At 34.0% G+C, this 22,851-nt stretch overlaps 1 pseudogene; it reads right to left on the reverse strand.

Moving 5' to 3' along the window:
* Window positions 1-1,566: 1,566 nt before the first annotated feature.
* On the reverse strand, window positions 1,567-21,508 carry LOC102594191 ((-)-germacrene D synthase-like; annotated as a pseudogene).
* Between the last annotated feature and the right edge of the window lie 1,343 nt (window positions 21,509-22,851).

A 22,851-nucleotide genomic window follows, 5' to 3' on the forward strand; every position in this document is an offset into this window, starting at 1 on the left:
GGTAAAAAAAATTTGTCCTTTTTTGATTTATCAAAATGGACAAGTAATTAGGGACAACTAAAAAAGAAAAACACATTTGACCATTGACTGAATACATGTGGCACCAATATTGCTGACCTGGAATAATGGGTAATTCCATGTGTGTTAAGGCGAGTGAGTATATAATATTTTGTATTAAACATCACTAAAAAAATGTTTAAAAAAAGAACCCCAAAAAATAGAAGAATGAGAAGTCATCTTCTTTGTAGAGACGCCACTACCCCTCCATCCATCCAACACAACCAAATTTCTTCTCCTCATTCCCTTCTTTTCTTTCTTTTATGGATTCACCCACTATTTTCACTCCGTTCTTCTTCTTACTGCACCACCCCTAAATATTTTCACAAAAAAATCTTCTTTTGCGGCAAATCAAGACCACTTGTAGTCCTTTTCGTTTTCCACATTTCCACCCTAAAATATCAATTTCGTGAGTATTTTTTGAATTTTGTATGAGCTAATATGAAGGGTGAGAATGGGTTTTGAAAAGTTGGAAAACTTCATTAATAAGCTTGATGAAGCTTCAAGAAAAATAAATGGGTTTTGTGATTTTTATGAAATAAATTCAAAATTGTAATGGAAATTCGTTGGATTTGTTTTTGTTAATGTGAAATTAAAGTCAAATAGGTAAGAATTCCACCCATTTGACATGAATTTGGTGCTCAATTTGAGAGCAAATATGGAGAGTATTATGTTCAAAATTTTCAGAATATGAAAAAGTAGTTTTTTATTTTATTTTTTTTGACATTTAATTTCTTATGTGTCATTAAGAATGACATAGAATTTCATGTGTAAACGGGTGTACTACACGCACACACATAGGATGAGAAAAGGGTTTAAAATATTGTCTATCAGTGAGTTTAAGAGTTCAGATGACAAAGTGGTAAGTATAAGGGTGAAACTTACAAACGGAGCCAAATACAAAGGTATCCCAGGTCATTCCGTCAAAAAAAATGTGGACAAGTAATTAGGGACAAAGGGAGTACCTCACAAAGACATATGTCTATTTATAAAGATTTAAATTGGTAGTGGTGATTGTGGGGTCCATACCCATTAATGAGAAAGAATGCACCATCTTTTGAGAATTTTAAAAGGTGCGCAAATATTTTTCAAAAGAAATCTGCTATGTTGAAAATTGGCAACCGATAATTTAATACAAGATTTTTTTTTTGACATTTTTCATTCCTATAAATTGAGAGCTTTTGTTCATCATATCATATCATATATCATCATATATTATTATAAGTGGGATGCTCTTAACCTCAAAATTGGATTGTCATTTTGCCCTTATCTTACCCCTAAAATAATTAAATACTAATTTCTATTTAATTAATTAAATATTAAGTAATAGTTATATTTTAAATTCATGCATCAACCAAGATCTTAATGCAAGCATATATTCATGTACCTCGACTTAATGCAAGATCTTAAAAGGTACGCAAATATTTACAGAGCTGCTTATTGGAGTAATAAATAAACATCCACAATTAAGTGTGAAAGAAATATAAGCATTCTAGATGATTACAATTTCTTTATTTTGTCCTTTTATTTGCTTTCATACTTTAATGGGATCAACAAACATCATAGAAATGACATCTTTTAAGTTATTTTTGGAAGAAGTATAAGCATCTTCATCTTTATAAAAGAATTCTGACGTCCTACTAAGGTTAAGCACTGGCATGAGCAAAACTCTTGGTACTGTTGTTGGTTTTAGGCATCGTTGATTCAAATCCTTCCAATTATTCTCTATTATTTTCCTCATCTCCATGTAAGCTTCTTCCTTTGTGGCATCATATTCGTTCATGTAACAATCAATACCTGAAGCTACGTCTCCTCTTTCTATTTCTCTCTGCATATCACATGAGCAATAACTATTAGACTAACAAGTACACAAGAGACAAGATCGCAAGAGAAATAAAAAGATAAAAAATAACAATAATATTTCCAGTGTGTTCCCATAAATAAAGCCTAAAAAGATGAACTGTACACAGATCTTACCCGTATCCTTACCTTTGATGGGATAGAGATGTGATTTTCTATAGAACCTTGGTTCAAGAAAAATAAAATTTAATAACCAAAATTTTAAGGATAACCAATACTATAAAAGCAATGACTATTGAATAATGATAATGATAATGATAATGATAATAATAATGATAATGATAATAATAATAATAATAAAAATAATAATAATGATAATGATAATGATAATGATAATAATAATAATAATAAACCAACGAAACAGGATCTCAGAAGACGGACGGTAGTCCGCACGGTCATCTTTAATCTAGCTTGTTAACATCCGAATAATTCCCAATCTAAATACATACAAATTCTTAGATAATTAAATGACTGTATGGAAGGATCTAATCCTTTTACCCAAGCAAGGGGTCTGTCCAGATTTAACTACGTATTGTCAATGAGCCCATGTGTCTAGCAGTTATAACCGGGTATGACACGCCCTTTTAACTTATTTTGCGGGCTAAGACCACGGCTGGCTAAACGGAGGCACTTAGACAAAGCCATTAACTTGTTGTATTGAATCTGACTGTACCACCATCTCGGAACCAAGTCAAAAAATCATATATGAATTTATGCATATCTAAATAAAGTCTAGATCTTTCATCGTAGATATAAAATTGAAGTTAGTTATCCGGCATAGATATAAGTCTTTAGCCGGACATAGTCACGGCTTAAATAGGAGGTTTATTAAATAAATACGAAAGATAATTACGAGAGATTACCTTAGGAAGAAACAGCACACAACTTTTATTCTCCGGCCAAAGTCCGGCAAACTCACAAATACTTCAAACTTTACAAAGGAGAGAGAGAGAGAAAGTAGAGAGAAGAGTTGGTTTCTAAAAACCTGCCTCTTTACAAAATAAAAGCCCTTATTTATAGAAAGATAAAGGCATCTAGGAATAGTAAAAAGGGTCCCTTATGTGGGGCCAAACAGTACATCCACTGTAAACAGTATTTCTACTGTTGGTAGTGCTTATCTTCACTGTAGATAGTGCTTTTGTCCACTAAACTTTATCTTTTAGCTTGGCCAAAAGTTTTTCAGCCTTTTTCAGTGCCTCTGTTGGTTCTTCTTCTTCAATTTGTTGAGCTTCGTGAATATCTTCACTAGTCTCACTACGCATTGAGGAGTCTGATTTTGCATAATGATTTAAATTCGAAAGAAGAGTCTTTTTTACCTCTTCTAGGTAATCCAAGATCATTTGATTTTGCTCTTCTTCCTCATGATTAGAAATCCTTCGAGTCATATGCTTTACCGAAGTTGAGTCATCGGTTACAATTCCTTTATTAGGAATCGATTTATATTCTTTAATAGTTGTTGTAATTTGATCCAACAGTTCTTGTCCATATATTGACTTTGTTTGCAGATCCTTTTTCATTAGTTTATCCCAGAAGTTATTATAATAAGTGCGATACAAACAGGGGATTTGTTCTTCAGTAAAATCCACCTCTGGAACCCATTTGTGGATCCATGGAATAGAAAATTCTATAAAGAAACATATCTGTTCAATTTGTTGTAAATAAGAAATGTGCTCTTGATGATATAATCTGTTAAGATCTGGGGAAATCTTCACCCATTCTTTGTATAACTTAAGAAATGGTTCAGGCAATATTTTTATTGTCGGCCCGTGGTATGACCACCAGTTCAAAAACCAATTAGGTATAGGACTAGCAAATATCTTTGCACATACCTTTATAAACCATGTATGTTTATGTCTTTCATTGTTGTAACAGAGGACTTTATCAAAAGCCTGGATATAATCCCAATATGTGAAACTCACCTTCACATTGTTAAGACTAACTTGTCTTTCTGTCATTGAGGAAATACCCCAATCTTCAATGTGGATAATTTGTTTAATAATCATTTTAGAGAAGTTATAAACATTCTCACCTGTATTGTATCCTACGAAGTGTTGGAATTCAACACCAGTGCTTATCAGCAAAGTTTCATAATACTTTCGAGTTTTGTATGACTCACCCGGGAAGTATAGTCCATTAAGTAAGTACCTTTGGAATATCTTCCAAGGTTCTTCTCTCCTCTGTATATCAGAATTTTCTAAGAGAAATATCATTTCTCTTTTTTCTACCTTTTCATAGGTTTTCATATCATCAATAGTATCTTCCCTGGCTATTGAAACAAAAGTATTACTTTGCTTTTGGGTTATATATTCTTGTAATTGAGCATATAACGGATTATTTTCTGGAATATCTTCCAGATGTATTGATGAAGAGGTTTTCTCTTGTGTTTTTGAATTTAGTTTAACTAAACTCATTCCTCCTCTCTGTATAATAGGAGTGATGGATGATGAAGAAGATCCATATGACGATCTTAATGAGACTGAGGATGATCTTCCTCTGCCTCTGCCTCTACCCTTAGTCATCCAAGGGTCCAGTTTGCAAATGAAACAATGAGTTTTAGACCCAATACGCGTCATAATAAATGTTCGTTTCTTCTATTGATTGGAATAGATCTATCAACATTCCATCTATAATTTTCCAGCAAATAAGTTCTTTTACATCTCGATTAAGAGGAAGAACCTTTAGAATAGTAATCAATCTTTTTTCAGTAAAAAACATAGAGATAGGAATATCATTATCTTTCTCTGAAAAACTACTATTTCACTCATTTTGAATGTATTGTCTTGATAAGAAGTCTGGGAGAGAGTTATCACTTCCTTTCTTATATAGAATCTCAAAATCAAAAGGTGCTAATTGTGCTTGCCACCTTGCAAACATTAAATTTGACGCATCATGTTTAAAGTCTTTGTCAAACATATACTTGACTGATTGAGCATCTATTTTTATCATGAATTTCTGGTTGTACAGATCATCCTGAAATTTTAAAACATATTTTACGATAGTTAGCATTTCATGAGCTACCGTTGCATATTTTCGTTGAGCATCGCTCCATTTTCCTGAATGAAATCGAATAAGGTATTCATGCTTATCATGTGGGTTAATTTGTTTTAGAATTCCACCATAACCCATATTGGACGCATCAGTCTCTACTATCTTAGGCCAAGCAGGGTTAGCAAGGGTTAAGCAAGGTAAAGACTTAACTCTTTCTTTGATTGCTTTAACAAGATTTGTAAGACTATCAGTCCAAGGTTTTTTATGCTCTTTTTTCAGCCTGTCGTATAACGGAGCTAGATCGCGAGACAAGTTCTTGTAAAAGGGAGAAATATAATTTAAACTTCCCAAAAAACGCTGTAATTGTGTCCTATCAGTAATTATATCAGGAAACTTTGATGCGAATTCAATAGATCGCTGAATGGGAGTAATCTTTCCCTGGCAAATTAGATGACCCAAGAACCTTACTTCAGTTTGAAAAAGACTCATCTTAGGTTTAGATATTACCAAACCATTTTGAATAACTATTTTCTTAAAAATATCCAAATGCTTGATATGCATTTCAAGAGTCTTTGAATAAACTAAAATATCATCAATATAAACTATAATGAAATCCAAATAAGGATTAAAAACATCATTCATGATCTTTTGAAATTCAGAAGGAGCGTTTTTCAAACCAAATGGCATTACATTCCATTCGTATTGTCCAAACGGGACATTAAAAGCAGTTTTATACGAATGTTCTTGAAATATTTGAATCTGCCAATATCGTGATTTTAATTCAAATTTTAAAAATATATTGGCGTCAATAGTCTAGATAGTAAATCTCTTTTATTCGGAATAGGATATCTAATCCATTTTAAATATTTGTTTAAAGGTTTGTAATTTATAACTAACCTGGGGACACCACGTTCTTTCTCTGCTGCATTATTAACATAAAAGGCAGTACAAGACCAAGGTGATTTGGAAGGTTTTATCAAACCTTTTTGTAACAGATTATCAATCTCCTTTTTACAGAATTCAACTAATTCGGAATTCATTTGGCAAGGATGAGATTTCGTAGGAATATTTTCCTCAGAGAAATCATCTTCATATGGAAGAGTTACAATGTGCTTTTTTCGATTCCAAAAAGCACTAGGATGATCGGCACAAATATCAATGGCCATTTGTTCAAAGATTATTTTAATCTTCTCCTGTACTTTAGTAGCTTTCAAAGTATCAAATATATTCATAATAAAAATCTCAAGCTGTAGATAATTAATATGCTTTTGTTTCATTTCAATCAAAGCATTAATATCACGAGAAATAGGTTCAGTGATAAAAGTATAACTAATATTACGATCTTTATAAGTGGCTGAAAAACCTTTAGCACTTATATTGGTAAAGGGATAAATAGCATTTATAAAAGGAGTTCCTAAAATGATAGGAGGATATAACTGATTTTTTACCAAGAAAAAGAAGTGAGGAATACAAACTTTATTTTGGCAAATACGAGTGTTAGATAATTTATACTTTATATCTAAAGCACGCCCAGATGCGGATTTTACCATATGAGTAGTTTTCTCAAAATATTTAGTAGGCACTAGTCCTTCCTGAATGCAACTTACATCAGCTCCACTATCAATCATGGCAATATTAGATATAGAAAAAGAATTATCAATTAAAATAGTAAATTTAACATACCATTTATGAGCTGTAACAACTTGCATCATTCCTAAAAACATATTTTTTTTAGGGTCAATATTTATTGGATTAGCAAGAGTATTTTCTTCAGCTGGATCATCATCAACCTTAGTTTTTCCTTTGCTATTGGCAGACTCAATTTGAGTAAGACGGTGATCACAAATAATATGATTTTATTTAAGAAATTTAATTTCTTCTTTTAAATGTTCAATTTCTCCTTTTAAGTCATCAAAAGAAGAATCACGAACTACCATAGTTTGTTTAGATGAAAGTCTATTATGAACTTCAGACAAAGAATAGGGAGCAGAATAAACAAAATCATCTTTAACCTTTTTATCATCAGGAATGTTGTGTGTTGAAGAGCTAGTTTTACTAGCTGCTAACTGAATGATCTTTTCACGAAGAGTGTTATCAGTAACTTCTTTAATAAGTTCTATAACATTGTCTGCAGTTATGGTGAATAAGTTCATATCTTCGAACTGAGATTGTAGTTTATAAAACTCGCCATGTTCACAATTACAGATATCACCATGACATTTACAAGAATTATTTGAGTCCTGTTGTTCTTTGTTAGAAGACTCGGGTTGATCATCTTCCGTTGAATAACTTGCTTCAGACTCTTCGTAGTCTGACTCGGAACCAGAAGTATAAAGGAAACTATAAACCTTTTCTTGAATATCTTCATCTAGTTCCAAAGCTTTAAGCTTTTCTAGTTTACAATTTGGAGCTATATGTCCAAATTTCCCACACTTGTAGCACTTGATCTTATCAAGATCTCTTTTTGACCTATTCTTAGTAAATCTATGAGATTTACGATGAGCCTTACGCTCTTCTCTTTCTTCTCTAGATCTTCTCCTAGATCTTCTTCTCCTTCGATGAGATCTATGGTGTTCAGACTTAGAAGTCTCATGTTTGGTACCTTTAGAAGCATCTGGTAAACCAAACTGTGTACAAAAATCTCCTAATTGAGATTTCTCTCTTAGCTTGTCCATTTTAAGCTGTCTAGAGAGTTTTAACTCATTGCACAAATTTATGCCTTCCTGAGTACAGGCTCCAATAAGCTTTCCATAAGTATAATTGCTATAAGGAATAATCCCTTGAGAGTCTCTCAGAGTTTTCTTAACTCTTTCAGCAAATAAAGGTGGTAAGCCATCTATGAATTTGGCTTTCTAAAATTCTAATCCATTTTCGGGAAGTTCCATTACCCGACTTAAATAAGTATCTGTATACCATCTAAACTCACCTAAATGCCTACATCTTAAGCCATTAAGTAGAGATCTGACGGTTTCATATTGATTGGTAAATCTACCACTAAAATGTTCTAGGATGGTTAAGACTAAGGTATACACAACGTCTTCTCTATTTTTGACTAAGGCAAATCCTAGGTTATCAACTCCTTCATTGGCAGCTTTAGCATTTATAACCGCTGCTTTCGCCTCCATAGTCATATAATTGTCCCACCAGCCTCTTAGTTGACCAGTAAAACCTACAATGATCATCTTGCAAATAGTCCTATTAGTGTTATTAACACTTTTGCATATAGTAGCATACATGAGCATTCTATGAACCAAGATTGTTAACTGCCTATCTGTTAACCCGTCTAGATTCCATTCATAAATCTCACTTCCACTGTAAGAAGTGTTAGTTTGATTCCAATCTCTTTCTTCTATAAGAACATCTTGCGGTGTGGGCCTAGGGTAGTAGTAGGTTTGCATAATAGGTTTTCTAGCATAACCACTATTCTTTTTATTATACCCACGAAGTTTATTAACTTCCATCTCCACTTGTCCTTTAAGATCGAAAGTGGTTTCCATTTCATCTGCAAAATCTTCAGCAATACTTATAGGTTTTGCACTTGCACCAAATTCTGAAAACTTCTTATCAAGAAGGATTTCAAGATCATGAAGAGGTCTGAGAATGAAATCTTGTATCTCAGGAGGCCTTTGAATAGGAACGTCAGGTTGTTTTGACGTAGGTGTTATATCAGCAACTGGCTTCTCAGCTTTCAATTTATCATCAATTTGAGTTATCAAAGTAATAAGTTTATCTAACTTATTATCAAGAGAACAAATATGTTCGCCAATGACTTTAACATAAAGACCCAAATAATTATTTTGAGAAATAATTTGATTAATCTCATTGATACTTACTGCAGCAACCTCGTTTTCAATAAAGCTTTGAAATGCAGTAAAGGTTATACCTGTATTATTCGGTAAAATGAACAGAGCTTGAGGAGGATAAATAGATTTAATAATATTATCTGTTTCATCTTTATACGATCGTTCAAGAACATTGATGAATAAAGGTAAGTAAGTGGTTATAAACCACGGTACAAAAACATAATATGATTATGCAGAGCACAAGTTTCATAAAACTCTTGAGAAATATTATTTAAATCATCTTCACTATAGGTGTCGAAAAACCAAGTTTTAAACTTGTCCCATTTTTTATCTGAAAATTCGTTTTGAATATATTTTCTTGCCAGTGAACCTGGACTAAAATCAATTTGGTGTTCAGTCATCATCAACTATCATTAGGATTAAATTTCATTTCGGAAACAGAAGGAATATCCTTATCAGAAACATCAGATGATTTATCATTTGTTTGAACAATATTTAAATGAGGATAAATTTTAATCTTTTGTTTTTCTGCAGATATAACTGTCGATAGAGTATGTAAAGAAGCAACGCGATTTCTGGCTGGACCATAACAAGGTTTTATAGGAGAAATATGTTGGATAGCCAATCGTCTATCGGAAGCAAAAAAATGTCTATTATAAGGAATACTTTTATCATCAAACTACATACAGATTTTTCCATCTGAATTTTGACTGATATGAGAATATTCAGAATTAGTGACGGCGCTTGCCAAATGTTCTGGGGGTATAACAGAATCTAAAATCCAAGTAGTAGGAAAGTTATTTTCTTCCCACTTTATAGGTCTTCTAGTAGTGACCTTAGATTTGGCGAAATTAGTTTCTACCAAAATAGTTTGATCAGATGTATCATATAATTTACATCTAGGATTCAAAGTAGCGAGTAATTTAAAATAGATCCTATAAGATAAACAAATTAACTCAGAACCAACTGCATAATTATAACCATGCGTTTTAACATTCAAAGTCAAAGCATCTAATATATTAGAATCTGTTAAGGATAATTGCAGATATGGTTGAGCATTAAAATAAACAGGACCATACGCCACTGTGGATTCTATCGAACCCATTAAAGATAATAATAATAATAATAAGGGATAATTTCAAATATAAACAATAAAGTAATTAGTTTAAAACAAATATAGCCATGTTTTATTTACCAAAAAAAAATAGTCAAAAATTATAGGAAGTATATACTGGCTTTCCAAAAGTCATAGAAAATATATATTGTCTATACAATATAGTGTATCTATATATGAGCTATACACTGACTATACATTATGATACACTCAAAAAAACTAAATATAGCTTAGTTATACGTGAAGTATACACTAAATATACATGAACTATACACTGATTTTTAATCTCGATCAACTCAAAATTACCTCTAAATAATCTCATATTTAGAAAAAAAACTAATATAGCTTAGCTATACGTGAAGTATACACTAAATACACATGAACTATACACTGATTTTTCATCTCGATCAACTTAAAATCACCTCTAAATAATCTCATATTTAGATATGAAATCATCTCGATGTTTCGAGTCATACTATATATAATTCGCTCGAAACGTTTCACCTTTAAGATTCGTTAAATTTTAAAGAAAAAGAATTGGGCGAATAATCATATACCTCATGTGATACAATATCATTTAACAATCTTCCAATGATAGAGGAAGCAACAAGAATTGGAGGTTCAGTTGTAATCCATTTGAATGTCTCTTTGGTTGCTTCATCGCCCATGCCTAACCAAGAAGTTGTAGCAAGATTTGAGATAGAGCTACTTTGAATTCCATTCTTCATATACTCCTTCTCCATTCTGGGGACTGTGTTCCCATAATACCATTTTGCCTATTGAAAATAAGCTCTCACCAACTTTTTCATCTAAAATTAATTAATTAATTATTCTATCTCTTTAAAAATGAATAACACATAAAATGGGACAGAGTTGCATAAGCGGAGTCAGGATGAGGAGTTTGGATACGATTCTGAAAAAAAAAGATTGGTCTTTTAGTCATTTTATTTAACATTTTCGGAAAGACCACCTATTTGTTTGTTTACCGGGTTGAGCACCAAATCATAAATAAGCTCTACCAAGGATTGCCAAGCATTTGGTTAGGACATTTTTTTTAAAAAGCATCAACTCTAACGTGAAAAGCATTTTCATAACCCCTTTCTTCCCTACTAAAAACTCCTTAATTTATTTGTTGGATTATTAGGAGTAATAATTAATATCTATCACATAATTACCTCACTAATAGCAAAGTTGACTCGAAATGACTTGTTCTCCTTGGCCAACTCTTTCTCCACTTCATTGTAAAAATCTAGGATAGCAGTGTAAAAAAGTTTCGTATACGGCGCTAGCCTTTTCTGCAGTGTCGATGTTCCACCAATTGTATAAGTAAAAGAGATTAACTTTTATCTACGGATGATAGTAGTAAATAAGAAAATTATAGTATCGATTTATATTTAGAAATACAGATTCCTCTTAATATATCCACATATTGTGTACGGATTAGGTGGCGTCATTAATAAAATTCTTCATTACATGGAACAAATCTTGTAAGTGCTACTCTCACAAATATTGAAAAGATATATAGTTTAATAAAGGAAGAAGTATTTTTAAATTTTGTGTCTATAAATTTATCATAATATATGTATGGTTATAATATTTTGAAACTTATAATATTAAATATTACATAATACTTGCGTGGCTTTCTCATTGAGGATAAAATAAAAATTTAAAGTGAATTGTAACGACATGTTCCCGTCGTTATAGAAAAGCCAATGGGGAAAAAATTGGGTCAAGAAAACTTTTGAGTAGTAACATTGGATTTTCCAACCTAGTCCAAATTTGGATGAAATCAGAGTTGTTAAGGTGTAGGGAAATTTGGTAACAATTGGGTAACTTATTTATGATTATGATTACATGAGTGGTTAGATAAATCGTTAAGGAATCTGTACGACATTACGAAATTGAATACGGGTGAGTAGAACTCCCGAATCGATCTTAGCGTGAACAGTAATTTCTGAGCATCGTTGGTTAAAGGTGTGTTGTGAAATGGGGGTCTTGAAATTATTAAAATAGCTCACTGGTTCTGTGCAAGCCGCTGGGGCGGGATTACTGCCGCCAGGGCGGGGCCGCTGTAGCGGGGTGAGGATCGTTGTGGCGGGTTCGACGTGACTTAAGGTCGTAAATAAGCCCCAAAATATTTTTACTCTGCATTTTTTGACTTTGAGAGCTAAGGAACGACCGTAGACGAGTTCTTGACCATTTTTCACTATTCTTGAGGCTATAGGTAAGGTTTTAACTCCCTAAATCCGTTTTTCGATCCGTAAAAGGTAGTTTCTTGGGTAATTATCATTGGGGAAATGTTTTGATCTGAAGTTAATTGTGGAAAAATTCCTAATTTGGGTATGGGGATCAAGGTTTGACCTAGGGTTGATATTATTGATTATGATCCGCGTAATTGGGTCTTGATTGTTGATCCTAGCGTATAAATTGTTGTTTGTAGACCTAGAGCAAGCGGAATGAATCTGGAAAGGGAAGATTCAAGTGCCTTAGGGGATTCAAGCTTGGATTCGAGGTAGGTGATGGTTGTGATTTCATGTTGGTCTGATATATGTTTGTAATTGCTTCATTATAATGCATGTATGTATGTGAATGTTGCATTATTGATCACCATAATCATAAATGAGGATAATTGAATAATTGTATGCCATGAATCACCTCTTGTTGTATGATTGTGAGAATATACATTGTGATTGTGATTGTGGTTTGTTGAATGGATCAGGTGTTATGTTTCGACATACTAATTTGGATCGGTTGCTACGTTTCGGCATAAATATGGGATCGGTTGCCATGTTGCAACATAAACATTGGATCAGGTACCATGAATCGGTACACTAACAGTTTGGGTTTGGGTTCCATGAGAGGGTCATTGAATTGGGCTTTGTGAGAGGATCATTGAATTGTGTTGTGTATCTACTTGTGATGTTTACGTTCATATCTAATGATGATTGATATTGGAAGACTGTATGTTGCTCTAAATTGATAACCAATGACTTGATATAACTGTGATATTTAAGAATTGTGAAATTGTTCGTTGTTCGTAAATGTATGTGTATTATTGAGAACGTGGGATGCTACATTGATCCTGAAAAGATGACTAATATTGTATATGTTCGGTATATGCCTGTTTTATAATGTTGTGGTTACTTGCATGTGTTTCATTTATTGGGATAGTCGTGTGATCCTACCAGTACATTGTGGTTGTGTACTGATACTGCACTCGCTTGTTCTTTGTTGAGTACAGGGCATCTTTAGGCGGCTATTAATAGACCTCAGCTAGGTGATTGTTAAGCGTGATTGGATTCAAGGGTGAGCCAGTTCTTTCAGGCTGTCATGGATCTTTCTTGTTTAAGTCCACTATTTTCGGACTCAGACTATTTGTTTAAGGTGTTTGTTTAGTTTCGTGGTTGTACCCCTTTTATTTAGACTTGTCGTTGGTAGAGTTTTGGTACATTTACTTTCAGATTCTAGGGGTTGTTCTTCCACACTAGTTTGGTTAGTTGTTGGTAAAACCTTGGAGTTTATGGGGACTCCACTTTTATTGTCATTTAAACATGCTTCTGTATCTTTAAATGCGTCGTAGTATTCGGTTAAGTTATGTAATTGGGTCATAGTAGTGGTTCTCCCACCGGAGGGTTAGTGTGGGTGACAATCATGACGGTATGGGTCGTGACAAAGTTGGTATCAGAACCCTAGGTTCGTTGATCTCATTGTACCAAAACGTGTCTAGTAGAGTCTTGTGGAACGATATGAAGACGTCCATACTTTTTTTTGAGAGGCTATATGACTTTAGGAAAAACTCACTTCTTTCTACTCCTTCGTGCTATGACTTGAATCTAATTAGTATTTGGGTGATACAAATTGGTATCTTAATTTCCTCCTTTACTCTATGGTCCGAACTAGAGCAACAACAACAGTAACACCATCACTAGTAAGAGAGGATGTGTATAGACTACCGACAGTTGAATAGGGTCACCATTCAGAAGAAATATATATTGCCTCGGATAGATGACCTTTTTGACCAACTGCAAGGTGCATCGGTTTTTCTCTAAGATTGATTTAAGGTATGTTACCCTTAGTTAAAGATTGAGGCGGTTAAGAATAAGGTTTGACCAAGTTCTATGATTAAAAAATTAGCAGTTTTGTGGGGTTCGCTAGCTACTATTGTCGCTTGTGGTATGAGTTGAGTCCAATTGGTATCTCTCGATTTGCAATTGGTATCTCAACGAAGTGAACTAGACGTCGTAGTCCCGGCTGAAGGGACACAAGCAAGTTAATTGGAACTGAGAAGGTTCCAATTAGTATCTGGCCTTAGGGACGGTATAAGGCATAGATGATCAATAATGGTCGTCTATGGAACGAACTAATTAAAGAATTTGGACTTGTCTGCAAGTTGTACCTGCTTGAGTGTCGTGAAACTTGTTGTGAAAAGAAAGTCATCACGATATTAGGTGCAAGGGTCTAGATAAATTACGATGTGGTTCGTAAGCGAGAAATCTGGACGTGCGCTGTGACCAACTGATAATCGTGTGAGTCTGGGTGTATCCTGAGGATATGTGTGTAGTAGTGTTGAAGCGATCTAAAAGGATTCTAAAGTGCGTACTTCGTTGGGTTGACCTGGGGGTAGACAATGATTGTCCTAGCTAAAGGTATTTTCTTAAATGCCTAGTTATAGTCGGGGAATCTAAGGGAAATATAGAAAAGAGAAGAACCCCAGAAATTGTGGGCATGGGTTCTGTTTCCGTCAGGGCCACTGGTACGGGATTTCTCCCGTCAGAGAGGGACAGGGCGAGACAGAATCTCAGCCCTAGTCATAATTATAGACCCAAAATTGTACCCGAATTAACCCTCGCGATCTAATTCAATTTTCAGCAATCGAATATAAGTTATAAATTGTGGAGAACCTAGGCATATGAGGAGGAAATCAGCGAGCCGTAGAGGCCGGGGAAATGGTAATACAGGTAGATGAGTAGTGCAACCAGACGAGGAGGTTACCCGTCAAAATGACATGGCTCAGTTTTATGCCTTTCGGGCAAGACCGATGCTGAGGTGTCTGATGCAGTGGTCACAAGTACTATGCTTGTTTGTGACTAGATGACTAATGTGTTGTTTGATCCGGGTTCTACTCATTCTTATGTGTCCATTTAGTTTGTCTTGGGATTGATGTGGTTTGTGATATTTTTTATGCCCCTATCCATGTTTCTACCCCAGTTGAAGAGTCAGTCAGAGTAACCTTTGTATATCGTGTTTGTCCTATTGTGTTTAGGGATTTTCAAACTTGGGTTGATATAATCTTAGGCATGACTTAGTTGTCCCCCTGTTATACCAGGCTTAATTGTAATACTAAGTCGATAACTCTAATCCCCGATACGGAAAGATTAGAGTGGGAAGGGGTGTACAAGCCTAAGCTAGCTAAGATCATATCCTCCATTCGGGCTAGGAAACTGGTAGGGCAGGGTTGTTTGGCTTATTTGGCTCATGTTTGGGATGTTGAGGTTGAGTCTCCCTCTATTAACTCTATTCATGTGGTGTCTGAGTGTTAAGGAAATGTTTCCTACGGATTTGCCTGGTATGCCTCGGGATAGAGATTAGATTTCTGCATTGACTTGGAAATTGGCAATCGCCCCATTTTCATCCCTCCGTATTGTATGGCTCTGAAAGAATTAAGAGAGCTTAAGGCTCGAATCCAAAGGCTACTTGATAAAGGTTTCATCCGTCCTAGTGCTTCACTGTGGGGTGCTTCTATCTTGTTTGTTAAGAAGAAAGAGGGTAGTATGAGGGCTGGTGATTTTATCTGAAGCTATAAGGGAGTGGATTAATACCAGAATGACAAGCTTATGGATAAGGAAGGTCCCAATGAGTATACTTGGGTGAAGGAAACTAAAGTATTTTAGTAAGAAAATGCGTATAAATTGGGTTAATCCTATGAATTTAATGAGTATACCTGAGTTTGAGGTGTCATGTTGTTGAAAAGGTTGACTTCGTAGTGATAGTTAAGGATGACGGAGCGTAATGGTAATAAGAGTCGTGATGGATTGTGATGAGATGCAACTATATAATAAGATTGTTGGTCAAACGAAGTTTGTATAGTAATTACAACTTACGAGTACCTAAGGTTGTGGTTTTCTGATATTTGGTGAGTAACATGGTTGTATGGAAAGTTCTAAGAGATGGTGGGACACCACTCGAATAGAATTTAAAAGAGCTAGAGTTATAATGAAGGAAAATATAGTGGAATGTAGTACAACCTTTAGAGAGAAGCTAGAGCAAGAATGTTTTATTTGATTGCAAAGGCTGAAGAGATATCTTCAGAGGGGTAAAGAATTGGGTTCAGAGACGCGTGATTTCATTTGTTTTGTTATGGCTATGGTAATAGTGTCACAAGTTCATCAAATTAGTTGACAACTATTGGAAAAGACTTGAGAAAGGAGTGTACATACATTAGCTCGAAAGTGATTATAAGTGCTATGTTTTGTTTTTGAGTTTAGTAAGGAGTACGATGAATTTTTTAGTGAAGGATATTGTAAGATCGTTGCAGATGCAATCAATGATAAACGAAGACCCATGAATTCATAAAATCTTCAAGATACAAGCTAATGTTGATAGATAAGAGGATTGTGTTATACGGTTGAGTCGTAAAGTTTATTACTTTTGATTGTTATATCTAAGAAAGGTTTTCATTTAAAAAAGTGTTGGTTTATAATGAGGTAAATGGTCAGAGTGTTTATGATGGTTGTTAGTATTGTGAGTATATTACACTAGTTATGATCACGTGTGTTTTCGCTTTTGTGGGTGGATCCCTAGTGGTGGATCAGGAGTACCAAATCCTGCGATGTTCTCTTGGTTGAGTGGGAAGATTGGGAAGATTTGGTTATTTCGAATGACATTATTGGTGTTGTCTTAGAGTTGTTAAAGTATTTCAGTGGTTTTACATGTACCACATTGCTTATGAAATCTTATAGAAGAGCTACCATGCATAATTATGGTTGTCCGACAATCTAATAATTCATCTTGTCGTCGAGATGTATCGATTATTATGTGTGGTTGAATATGGGGATCATTGAATCCAATTCTAATGTTCTTAAGAGGTAATCTATAATTACTAAATCTAGCATTTCGATAGTGTTGTTAGAGGGTTTGTATGCTTGGACATATCCCTCGATGGGTATCTGATTTCTAAAAGACTAAACTTTTATAACTTAAGCTCATGGTAATTTGGGTTGTGAGATGGAGATGTTGATAAGAACTATTATTTTTTGGATATTATAAGTGTGTGTTGGTTGGTTCAGGTTCACCTCTAATTGTGACAAGTTTTGATTTAAGATTTTATCATGGTTATGTGAGAAAGGATTCGTCCTAATGTTGTGTCAAAGTCCTTGATAACATGTGGCAAACATGTGGAGGATCAAACTTGGGTGGTTATTGGGAATAGCTTTATTGTTAGTTAAGTGTACATACAACAATAATTATCACTCGAGTATTGTGATGACTTCATTGAGGCATTGTATAGGAGGATGTGTAGGTGTTCAACTGGTTGGTTTGAGGTTGAAGATGTGAAACCTTTGAGAGTTGATTTGGTGAAAGATATTCAGGGTAAGGTGAGAAGTATTCAATCTAAGTTTCTAGCAGCCCAACGTCGACATAAAAAGTATGTGGGACAAGTATCCCAGTTATTCAATGATTCAGATACTACTTTATTCTTGTTTTAGCCCTTTTCTCCTAGTTTGTCACTTGGGCACGAGTGATGGGTAAATTGGTATCTATTGTAACGACCTATTCCCGTCGTTATAGAAAAGCCAATGAGGAAAGAATTAGGGCCAGAAAACTTTCAAGTAGTAACTTTGGATTTCCCAACCTAGTCCAGATTGGGACGAAATTAGAGTCGTTAAGGTGTAGGGAAATTTGGTAACAATCGGGTGATTTATTTATGATTTTGATTACATGAGTTGTTAGATAAGTCGTTAAGGAATCTATACGACCTTACACAATTGAATTCAGGTGAGTAGAACTCCCGGAATTGATCTTAGCGTGAGTGGTATTTTCTGAGCGTCGTTGGGTAAAGGTGTGTTGTGAAATGAGGGTCTTGGAGTTATTAAAATAGCTCACTGGTTCCGTGCAAGCCACTGGGGCAAGATTTCTGCCGCCAGGGCGGGGCAGTTGTAGAGGGGTGAGAACTGTTGTGGCGGGTTCGACGTAACTTAAGGTCGTAAATAAACCCCAAAATGTCTTTATTCTGCACTTTTCTACTTTGAGAGCTAAGGAACGACCCCAGATGAGTTCTTGGCCATTTTTCACCATTCTTACGGTTAAAGGTAAGGTTTTAACTCCCTGTATCCATTTTTTGATTCGTAGAACTTAGTTTCTTGGGTAATTATCATTGGGGAAATGTTTTGATCTGAAGTTAATGGTGGAAAAAGCCCTAATTTGGGTATAGAGATCAAGGTTTGACCTAAGGTTGATATTATTGATTATGATTCGAGTAATTGGGTTTTGATTGTTGATCCTTGTGTATAAATTGTTGTTTGTAGACCTAGAACATGTGGTAGGTGATGTTTATAATTGTTTTATTATAATGTATGTGTATGTATGTGAATGTTGCATTATTGATCACCATAATCGTAAATGAGGATAATTGAATAATTATATGCCATGAATCACCTCTTATTGTATGATTGTGAGAATATACATTATGATTGTGATTGTGGTTTATTGAATGGATCAGGTGTTAAGTTTCGACACACTAACTTGGATCGGTTATCACGTTCCGGCATAAATATGGGATCGGTTGCCACATTTCGGCATAAATATGGGATCGGTTGCCACGTTCTGGCATAAACATTGGATCGGATACCACGAACCAGTACACTAATAGTTTGGGTTTGGGTTCCATGAGAGGACCATTGAATTGGGTTCCGTGAGAGGACCATTGAATTGTGTTGTGTATCTACTTGTGATGATTACGTTCATATCTAATGATGATTGATATTGGAAGATTGTATGTTGCTCTAAATTGATAACTAATAACTTGATATAACTGTGATATTTGAGAATTGTGAAACTATTCGTTGTTCGTAAATGTATGTGTATTATTGAGAACCTGGGATGCTACATTGATCTTGAAAATATGACTAATATTGTATATGTTCGGTATATGTTTGTTTTATAATGTTATGGTTACTTGCATGTGTTTCACTTATTGGGATAGCCGCATGATCCTACCAGTACACTGTGGTTGTATACTGATATTGCACTCGCTTGTTCTTTGTTGAGTATAGGGCATCTTCAGGCGGCTATTGATAGAGTTCAGTTAGGTGAATGTTGAGTGTGATCAGATTCAAGGGTAAGCAAGTTCTTTCAGGCTACCGTGGATCTTTCTTGTTTAAGTCCACTCTTTTCGGACTCAGACTATTTATTTAAGGCGTTTATTTAGTTTTGGGGTTTTACCCCTTGTTCTTAGACTTGTCGTTAGTAGAATTTTGGTACATTGACTTTCAGGTTGTAGGGGTTGTTCTTCCGTATTAGTTTGGTTAGTTGTTTGTTAAAACCCTGAAGTTTATGGGGACTCTATTTTTATTGTCATTTAAACCTGCTTCCGTATCTTTAAATGTGTAGTATTCGGTTAAGTTATGTAATTGGGTCGTAGTAGTGGTTCTCCCACCGGAGGGTTAGTGTGAGTGTCAATCACGATGGTCTGGTTTGTGACATAAATTCTTCTGAATTAATTAGTAGGAGTTTGATCATAGGATTTGAGACTCAAATTTGAAGATTTTAATTTATAATCTCGTATATATTTTGAATTGATGATATATTATTGTATACCATCATTAATTTTTTTCTAAATAACGATAAATCTCTCTTTCCTAATAAACTAGAAAATATTTTTATTTCGTAATATTTTTCAAATTGAAATTGAATAAGCATTTGCTGATGTATTATTTGGTTTTAAAGTTAAATTGAAAAATGCATTTGCTAAAAAAAATGTTAGGAAAATAAACTGAAATAAAGCTATAGTATTATAATTAATATTACCAAAATAAACATACCTTTCTATTGCGTTTGTAAGGAGAGTAAGTTCATGCAGTGTTCCATAAGTATCATAGATGTCAGCAGTAATTGACACGAAGCATAACATTTTGGTTAGTATTTTCCTGGCAACATTATATTGTGGCTCAAAGTACACACCCAAAGACCAAAAGTACAACTCAATCACTCTATCTCTTGCAAAAGGTAATTCATTTGCCAAGTCCAATTCTTTCCACCACCTAAAATGTTAAGTTAAATCTCAAAATCTATATTTTTTTAATAAAATAATGTTGTGATATTATTGATTGTGTAGCTTGCTAGTTACCTTGTGATATCACATAGCTCCCTTTTATGCATCTTCTGCAATGTATTGAAGTCCATTTTTGCAAAAGTTAATATCACTTGATCACATGATTTATCTTCTTGGTAAAACGATATGTATTTTCTAGTTGCTACCCTAGCTATAGTTTTGTTTGTTGGATACTTTAGGGCATAGCTGACTTGCATCGATAGAGAATTACTCAGTTTAGGCAACAATAACTTCAAATGAGTGGTGGTGAAATTAATTGCTTCATCCAAAATTTCTTCATCATATACTCTGAATTGTGCTGCCTCGTACAAGCTTAATAATCCTTGCATATCGTTAAACAATGCTTTATTATAATTTTCTTGGTCATCGATGAACTTCCTAAAAACATATGTTTCAAAATATATATACGCACGCTAGTGTGTAAAAGTTAAAAACTCTTATCTACAAACAAACTTTGTTCACATAAATTGGATGGGATGACGTATTACTTACCAGATGAGACATAGTAACCTTGTTGCCTAAGTAATCGAAAGCTTAGAGCAACAACATGAAGGTCAAGACTTTCACCAAATTCACCAATCCATTCTTCATAACCATTATAGATTTCACTGAATGATTCCTCAATCTCATGTTCAAAATGGTATGCCACTCCAAGCAATTGGATTGTGTTTATAAGTCCAAGTTTTTGCAAAGATTTGGAAGGAGAAATCACTAGCATTTTTCTCACTTCTTCTTTTAGATCCTTGTGTTCCTTTTCTTCCCATTCATTGGCTCCCTATACGCGTAAATAAATAACTTTGTATAGATATATATATATATATTTCTTTGTGCTTCAATAAGTATTTGCAAACAGAATATGGATCAAGAGTGTTTCAACTGAAAACAAAAGCATTCAATTTTTTATATTATCGACTGTACTGAACACATGTTAAAAATATTAAGAGTTTTAAGGTCGTAGGGGAATACATTAGGTCATATTTATTTTATATGTTCTCGAAGATAACCTAACAAATCCCATATTTTAAAAGATCTTACCCGTAAATATTTTCAAGTAACTTGAAAATGTAATTTTCTTTTTTAACTCAGCGACACATAAAATATAAATCAAATTAAATCATCAACACATTAGGCATTCAAATTTACCGAGAGATTAGCATAGGCAAGAAAATGGTCTCCCCAAACAGTAGGATGATGATTGTCACTTTGACGTGTAATTTCACTCTCACCACCAAATCCATCCATTTTTTCTAACTTTGTTTTCGTAGAGTTTGGAGTAGAGAAACTAAAGACGTAATAATATGCTTAATTAAGGTTTGATAACAGTAGTAGAAAGTAAGAGAAGTGAATTACATAAAGAAGTTTTATTTAAGTTACTACTTCACACAGACATAAGCCTATTTATAAAGATTTAATTTAGTTAGGGTGCACATGAAATTTGACTACTCTCATCATCAAGAGCAAAAATGTTAGTGGTGACTGTGGACACTGAAATTTTGTGGGTTTACCAGATTTGTTCAATTCGAGTTGGGATTCTACACAATGACGGAGCTAGGATTTTTGAGAAGGGAGTTCATAAAAATCTGAAAAAATAGACTCACAAATTAGCCAAAGGGTGTTCGACATCTACTATATATATCTAAAAAATTATTTTAGCCATGTACAAATAATATAATTTTATGCCGAAGGGGGTTCGGATGAACCCCTGAATGTAAGGTGGCTCCGCCACTGATTTTGCTTGGTGTGTTCAATTCTAATTAGGATTTTTGGACTATTCAACCCTAAACCCTAGTTCATGCCTATATAAAGGGTACTCGAATATTCCACAAATTCATGAAATATTCATAAAAAAAATCAAATTTAAATCATCCTAGTTTAGAAATACGCCACAAACGACCTTCGAATCAAGAGAGGAACAAAATTGAAGCACTATCTATTAATAAAATTATGTTTCTTCATATTTTATTTGTGATTGTAATTTATTTTCTGTCACTTTAAAATTTGTTGCAACTTGCTAGCAGTGACTATTTAGGGTGGCCATTACATTTGACTAAGTCTCAACTCTTATCGTCAAGAGCAAAAATGTTAGTGGTGAATATTTAAGGTGGCCAATAAATTTGATAAGTCCCAACTCCCATCATCTACAGTACAAAAATGTTAGCGGTGAATATTTAAGTTGGCCAAGAAATTTGATAAGTCCCAACTCCCATCATCTACAGTAAAAATATTTGGGCCATCATCTGATGATAGGACTAAACATTGTCCGATTCCCTTTCAAGCTCCGATGAAATTATTCCTTTAATTGATTGATTTGGACTCGGATTACTAATATATATCATTCGGTCATTTGGAAAAATTATCTAAATACAAATCTTATTTTATTATAATCTCTTAAATATACACTTGATTGTATATGGTATGTGTATGTTGTGTAAATGTATATGTATGTATGTATACTATATGTATAAATATGTATATTATATGCATTAGTATGTATATATACAGTGACGCACACATGATTTTCATTCAGGGGGTTTGAATATAAAAAGTAAAAATGTGAAAAGGGTGACTAAAGAGAGCGGGGCGAAAGACAAGATTAATTTTAACTCGTTTTGTCATGTTCTATTTAACATATTTTTTTCCTACTTATGTCTTGCTTCATTGAGCCTTTTAAAAAATCTATTGTGCTTTTAGGGAAAAAA

The sequence above is a fragment of the Solanum tuberosum genome, unplaced genomic scaffold (assembly GCF_000226075.1).
Source record: "Solanum tuberosum cultivar DM 1-3 516 R44 unplaced genomic scaffold, SolTub_3.0 scf00458, whole genome shotgun sequence".
NCBI lineage: Eukaryota > Viridiplantae > Streptophyta > Magnoliopsida > Solanales > Solanaceae > Solanum > Solanum tuberosum.